Source organism: Pteropus alecto, unplaced genomic scaffold (genome assembly GCF_000325575.1).
Source record: "Pteropus alecto unplaced genomic scaffold, ASM32557v1 scaffold259, whole genome shotgun sequence".
Lineage (NCBI taxonomy): Eukaryota > Metazoa > Chordata > Mammalia > Chiroptera > Pteropodidae > Pteropus > Pteropus alecto.
Genome location: NW_006442492.1, coordinates 941751 through 949333, shown reverse-complemented (window position 1 = coordinate 949333; position 7583 = coordinate 941751). Strand labels below are relative to the sequence as shown.

The 7583-nt window shown below is 38.2% G+C and overlaps 1 protein-coding gene across 1 annotated transcript in view; it reads right to left on the bottom strand.

Moving 5' to 3' along the window:
- The window catches only part of CORO1C (coronin 1C), a 68446-nt gene extending 68103 nt beyond the window's left edge, over positions 1–343 (bottom strand). Inside the window, exon 1 of the mRNA XM_015597320.2 lies at positions 238–343. The gene's annotated coding sequence lies outside the window, so the exon portion shown is untranslated. The remainder of the gene's footprint in view (positions 1–237) is intronic.
- Between the last annotated feature and the right edge of the window lie 7240 nt (positions 344–7583).

Genomic DNA, 7583 nt, shown 5'->3' with positions numbered 1-7583 from the left:
CGCGCCGCGCCCACCCTGAGCCCCAGCTGCGGCGCGCCACGCCCACTTCCGGCAGGGGAAGCCCGCTTCCCACCCTCTGTTCCACGCCTCACTCTTCCCTAGCGCCCCCTCTGGTTGCGCGGAGGGATGCAGGCGGGCCGCGGTGAAGGCGGTGGCGAGGCACACGTACCGCCCACTATTCACGGCAGTGGCCGGAGGGCCACGCCTACAAGCGTTCTTTGAGCTCCGCCCACTGACCTGCTTGATTCTGCAGGGCCGCATCCCTGGCTCTTCAAAGATTCCCTTATAACCAGAACATCAGCTCCCGTGAGCCCCGCCCACTACCTATCCAACCCCTTAGCCAGCCTCCTGCCTCTCTAAGCCCGGATCCCCTTCCACCGCTTCAGAACTGGCCTATCGGCACCCCAGCTTCTAGAAGCCACGTCCACGAACCAGCAACCCTATTCGCCGCATCGCAAGCCCCGCCCACTGATCATCTAAACGCTTAAAATTCCAAGCCCCGCCCCTAATTCTCGAATCCCCGCCTTGGCTCCCGAAACTCCGCCTCTGCTCCCATCATACCTTCCAACCACCACTTCTGGGGACCCCGGACGCTCTGGCCCTATCTCTACTTTCCGTTGTCACATTCCTGGTGCAGGGTGGCTTCTCCTGGGTTGGGCCACACCTACGTATTCCCCACCACAAACCTGAGGGCCCGTTGACCCCATTTCACAGGTGAGGAAATGAAGGATACATGGTCCCTCCCTTCCTTTGCCTGGCCAAAGTCCCTCACCCATTTTCTTAATAACTAGATGGACCAAGCCTGAAAGTCAGAGGACCGGGATTGAGACCCAGCTCTGCTGCTGTCAGACTGTGTCCCGGGGCGATTCCTTTCACCTCTATAAGTCTGAATTTCCTGATCTTTAGCGTTAAGTTGTCCTGTTAATAATCGCCAGAGTCCCTTTCTGAAATACCAAGCTCTGAAATACCAAGATTTGGGGAACCTGGGCCTGAGAAACCAAATTTACAAAGCAGACCTGCAGAAGGTAGGCTATTTACTTCCCAAAACAAGGCATCTTTGCGATTCACGGGGGAATTTTTTCGTTTTAAGAATCAGCCTCAGAAATGTGTGTTATGTAAATCATTGTCCACCTGAACCAAAACAGCTATCACAGCAAATTATCCTCTCTAAGCCTCAGTTTCTCTATCAGCAAAATAGGGACACTGTAGTAGCATTCTCTCCCTGAATGATTCCAGGAGCTTCCCCTCTCTGAGCCCTATTCCCCACATCTATATAATGGGTTAATCCAAATGCTTACTTCGGGGAGTGGTTCTGAAGATTCAAGAGTTTAGATTCGATAAGATTATGGCAAAGCATCCAGCATAGTGCCCCGCACAAAGTAGGTATTATAGTTTAAAATATGTTGATTCCCTTCTCCCAGTTCTTTAAGTGATGAAATTAGAAGTAAAATTTTCCATGACACCAATTCTCCACAATGACACCACTGTTAGAGCAGCCATGGAATATGCTGAGAAAGAAAGACCTCAAGGCCTTTGCCTTCCAGCTACCTGTTTTGGTTCCTTGTCTTATCCCTCGTTTGAGAGAGGCAATTCTTACACAGGAAGCATCTAAAGCCAGAAGCAATGCCACCTCAACCACCTCCACCCCACGCCTGCCCCAAATGTGGTCAGCTGAGAGTTACTACCCCCAGAAGCAGTAGGAAAATTGCATAGCCCTTTTCTGGGAGAAAATCCCGCATCATCTTGCTGTTCTTGAATCCATAGCAACCCCTTTGTGGGCCCTGAGGAAACCTAGGCTCTGTTTAAGCTGGCCCTAAATGGAGAGCTAGGTAAAATGCTGCATTTGAGAGTCTTTTTCTGTTCTCAAAAGGTGGAGATTTCTGGGGTGGCCTAAGAAAGATGCTAGATAAAGAGGAATTTAATGATCAGGAAAATAAGAGTGATTCCAAATCACTCATATATGAAGAAGAAAGAATTGTGGTATCTACACTCTGAGGCTTCTGAGCAAATCATTTTTTCTAGTTTCTCTGAGTAGCAAATGGAGGACATTAATCTTAGGTTGCTAGGGCAACCTAGAAGCTGAGTGAAATACCCTATGGAAGCATTAACAAATACTAGTAATATTATTAAATAAATGAGAGACTGGAAGCTCCTTAGAGTAATCTCAGTAGGCAAGACCCCTAATTGAGCAACAGAAGAGGACAAAACACAGAATATTAAAATTCACCCTACATTGTTAAATCTTGATTTTCACTGCTTTGTTGCTTTCTGCAAAATAAAAGCTAGAAATGATTGGCTGGCTGCAGAGGGATGTCTTTTTTAAATTAAATTTTATATTTTGAGATAGTTATAGATTCACATGCAGATGTAAGAAATAGTACAAAGAGATCACATGTATGCTTTACCCAGTTTCCTCCAGTGGTAACATCTTGCAAAACTATAGCACAATAGAGCCGGAATATTGACATTGATACAATCAAGGTACAGAATATTTCCATCACAAAGACTCCTGACATTGCCCTTGTAGAGCCACACCTACTTCCCTTCTGCCCCACTCTTTTCTTCATCCTTGGCAACCCCTGATCTGTTCTCAATTTCTACAATTTTGTCATTTCAAGAATGATAAATGAAATCATGTAGTATGCAACCTTTTGGGATTGGCATTCTCATTCAGTATAAATCTCTAGAAATGTATCCAGGTTGCGGCATGTATTATCGCTGAGTAGTATTCCAAGGTACAGATATACTGCAGTTTGTTCAACCATTCACCCATTGAAAGGCACCTGTGTTGATTTCAGTTTGGAGCAGTTTATTATGAATAAGCTCCTAGAAACATTATAAACATTCACATCCAAATTTTTGTGTGAACATGTGTCCTCATTTCTCTACCCAAGAGTACAATCCTTGGTCGTATGATAGTTTTGTGTATAGTATTTTAAGGAACTGCCAAACTCTTCTCCAGAGTGGCTATCATTTATATCCTCTAATCCCCACCAGCAAGCTATCAGTCATCCAGTTTCTCTGCATCTTCACCAGCATTTAGTGGTGTCACTATTTTTTATTTTAGCCATTCTGATAAGTACATAGTGATACCTTGTTGTGGCTTTAATTTGCATCTAACGATGTTGAAAAATCTTTTCATGGGCTTATTTGCCATCTGTATGTCTCTCTACATTTTTTGCCCATTTTTTATTTGGACTGTTTGTTTTGACACTGTTGAGTTTTGAAAGTTCTTTATATATTCTTTATACTAGTCTTTTGTTGGATTTGTGGTTTGCAAATATTTTCTCCCAGTCTGTAGTTTTTTTCATCCTCTTAATAAAGTTTTTCACAGAGAAAATATTTTTTATTTTGATTATGTCCAACTCATCAATTTTCCTTTTATGGATCAGACTTTGGTATTAAATCTAAGAATGCTTTGCCTATATCCCAAAGAGTCTCTCCTATGCTTTTACTAAAAGTTTTATATTTTTACATTTTATATCTAGGTCTATGATCCATACTGAATTAATTTTTGTGTAAAATTTGAGACTTAGGTTGAGATTCATTTTTTGCCTGCAGAACAATTGAGGTACATTTGTTGAAAGGCTATCTTTCCTCTATTGAATTAATTTTATACCTTTGTCAAAAATCACTTGGGCATATTTATGTGGGCCAATTTATAGGTTCTCTACTCTGTTGCATTGATCAATCTTCTGCCATTACCACACAGTCATGATTACTATATATAATAAATCTTGAAGTTGGGTAGACTGCTTCCCACTTTATTCTTCTTTTTAAAAAATGTTCTAGCTTCTTTTCCTTTCCATACAAATTTTAGAATACTTTTGTCTCCATCAGCAAAAAAAAACAAAAACAAAAACAAAAACAAAAACCTTTCTGCAATTTTATAGAAATAGTGTTAAACCTATATATCAATTTGGGGAGAATTGATAGCTTTACTACGCTGTCTTCCAATCCATAAATTTCAGACATCTATTTGTTTAGCTTCTCTTTGATTTCTTTCATTGTGTTGTATAGTTTTTGTATATAAGTCTTGTACATGTTTTGTGAGATTTACACCTGATTAACTTTTATTAGCAATTATAAATAGCATTGCATTTTTTAAATTTTGGTGTCCATGAGTTCATTGCTAATATATTGAAATATAATTGATTTTTGTGTGTGTGTTTAACTTGTATCCTGTAACCTTGATGAACTCACTTACTCTGTGAGGTGTTTTGTAGATTCCCTGGGATTTTCTATCTAGAAAATCATGTCATCTATAAATATGGACAGTTTTATTTCTTCCTTTCTGATCAGTATGCATTTTAGTCCCTTTTCCTGCCTAAATTTACTGACTAAAACCCCCAGCATTGTGTTGAATAAGTAGTGAGAGCAAACATCCTTACTTTCTTCCTGATCTTAGGAGGAAAGCATTTAGTCTTTCATCATTTGGTATAAAGTTAACTATAGATTTTTTTGTAGATGCTCTTTACCAAGTCATAAAAGTTAGCCTTTATTCCTATTTTTCTAAGAGTTTTTACCATGAAAAGGGATTGAATATTGTCAAATACTTTTTCTACCTCAAATGATATGACCATGTGATTTTTCTTCTTTAGCCTATGAACATGGTGGATTACACTGATTGATTTTTTAATACTGAGTCACCTTTGCATCATTGGAATAAATTCTACTTGGCCTTGGTATATAATTCTTTTTATATATTGCTGAATTCTATTTGCTAATGTATTATTAAGCATTTGTGTTTCTAAACTAATGAGGGATATCGGTCTGTAGATCCCCTTTTTTACTGTCTTTGTCTGGTTTTGATATCAAAGTAACCCTAGCTTAATAAAATGAGTTGGGACATGTTTACTCTTCTATTTTCTAGAAGAGATTATGTGGATTATATTTAATTCTTTAAGTGTTTGATAGGCTTCTCCAGTGAAACCATTTGAACCTAGAGATTTCTTTTTTGGGAGCTGTTAAATTATAAATTCAATTTCCTTAATAGTTACATTGCTATTCAAATGATCTATTCTATATGGGTGAATTACAGTAGTTTGTGTTTTATAAGGAATTGGTCCATTTCATTTCAGTTGCCAAATGTATGTGTGTAGAGTTATTTGCAGAATTTTCTTATCTTTTGATGTCTGTGGGTCTGTAGTAAGCTCCTTTTTCATTCCTGATATTGGTGAATGGTGTCTTCTTTTTTTTCTTGGTCAGTCTTAGAGATTTGTTCATCTTACTGATCTTAAAAAACAAAAAACAAAAACCCTGCACTTCATTTCATGGATTTTTCTCTATTGTTTCCCTGTTTTCAGTTTCAATGATTTGTGCTCTTACCCTGATTATTTCCTTTCTTCTGTGTGCTTTGAGTTTATTTTGCTCTTGTTCTAGGTTCTTGAAGTAGAAACTTAGATTATTGCCATGAGACTTTTCTTTTTTTATAATATGTGCATTTTAGTGCTATAAATTTCCCTCTCAGCACTGCTTTAGCTGTGTGCCACCAATTTTATTATGTTGTAGTATCACTTTCATTCAGTTTAATGTATTTTAAAATTTCCTTTGACATTTCCTTTTTGACTCATGAATTATTTATTTATTTGTTGTTTACTTTCCAAATATTTGGAGATTATCTTATTATTTTCCTGTTATTGATTTCTAATTTGACTCTATTATGGTCAGAAAATACTCTATACGATTATAATTATTTCAAATTTGTTAAAATTTGTTTTATGGTTCAGAATACATTCTATCTTGGTATTATGCTCCGTGGGTACATGAAAAGAACGTGTGTATTCTGTTGGTCAATGGGTATTCTACAAATGTCGATCAGATCCTATTTGTTGATGGTGTTCTTGCTGATTTTCTTTGAAGAAGTTCTTTCAGTCACTGAGAGAGAAGTACTGAAATTTTAAACTATAATGATGGATTTGTCTATTTTGTTTTTCAGTTTTATCAGTTTTGCTTCACATATTCTACAGCTCTGCTGTTTGGTGTATACACATTTAGAATCGTTAGGTCTTCTTGATAGATTGACTTTTTATCATTATAGAATGTCTTTCTCTGTTAATTTTCTTTGCTCTGAAGTATACTTTATCTAACACTAACATAGGCACACCTGCATTCTTTTAATGTTTGCATATGTCCTTTTTCCATCCTTTTACTTTCATCCTTCCTGTATGGGCATATTTGAAGAGAGTTTCCTATAGCTAACATATAGTTGATTCATAATTTTTAATCCACTCGCCAGTCTGTCTTTTAATTGATATATTTTGACCTCTTACATTTAAGGTAACTGTTGATGTGTTAGAGCTTAAGTCTGCTATTTTGTTTTGTGCTCTGTGCTTGTTCTCTCTGTTTTTCATTTCTGGTTTTTATTTTTTTCTGCTTTCCTGTGGGTTACTTGAACATTTTTAAAAGTCCATTTTGATTTATCTATAGTGTTTTTGAGTATATCTCTTTGTATAGATTTTTAGTGGTTGCCCTAAGTATTACATTATAGATATAGATAAGTCTATATCTATATCTCCATATCTGTAGATATGTTCGGAGTCTACTGCTGTCATTATTTTACCAGTTCAATGGGAGCGTAGAGCCCTTATCTCCCTTTATGTCCATCTACCCTCTTTCATTTGTAATATAATTGTCTTAAAGATTTCCTCTCCATACATTTAGAACCATATCAGACAGTGTTATAATTTTTGCTTTAGGTGTCAATCATTACTGTCCCCATGTGTCCTCCTCTGACACACAGGAAGGTATTCCCAGACAATGGTGAAATTCCTGACTCTCCATTATGCCTCCTCTGATGCCAAACTAGAGGAGAGAGAAGAGCACATTATTTCCATTGGGTGAGGGTGGAAATCTATGGTCTCCACTGACACCAGTGAGGGAAGGGCCTCATGACCACCCAGTGGGAATGAAAGTCCCTGCTCCCTACTCAGTCTTGTCTGACACCACCTCATGGTTTTGTGGGAGCATCCATGAAAAAGTACAGGTTGCACACTTGGCTCAAGGCCTAGACCATATTGGAGGCTGAGTCCATGCATGATTGCCATGATGGATTGAGCTGATGATAGAAGCCTTGGTGTGATAACTGGCTCTGCCACTTCCTGGCTCTGAGATTTTGAGCAAGTTATGTCACCTCTCTGGGTCTCAGTTTCCTCATCTCTTCAGTGGGAAGAAATGATGCTAATCTGAGATTATGTTTGTGAGAGCGCCTGCCACAAATCCTTAATACAAATAAATACTATAATGGAGCACTTACAGATCACCAGGCCCAGTCTTACCAACTTATCAGCCAATAACTCAATGAATCTTCGAACTAAGCTGATGAAAAATAATATGGCTTTTTTAAATCCCCATTTTACAGAGTTGGAAACTGAAATTTCTTGCAGGGCAAGAGCTAATTGATACAAACCCCAAAGACTTTAGAAAGAGGTATTCTATTTGGGTTCAGTAGTTCCATTCTCAGAAATGTATCCTAAGGCAATTATCATGGTCACATGCAAAGATACAGTCAATTCTCATTATTTGCTGTATTTATATTCTATGAAGTTACCACGAAAACAAGTCGCAAATACTGAATCATTGCC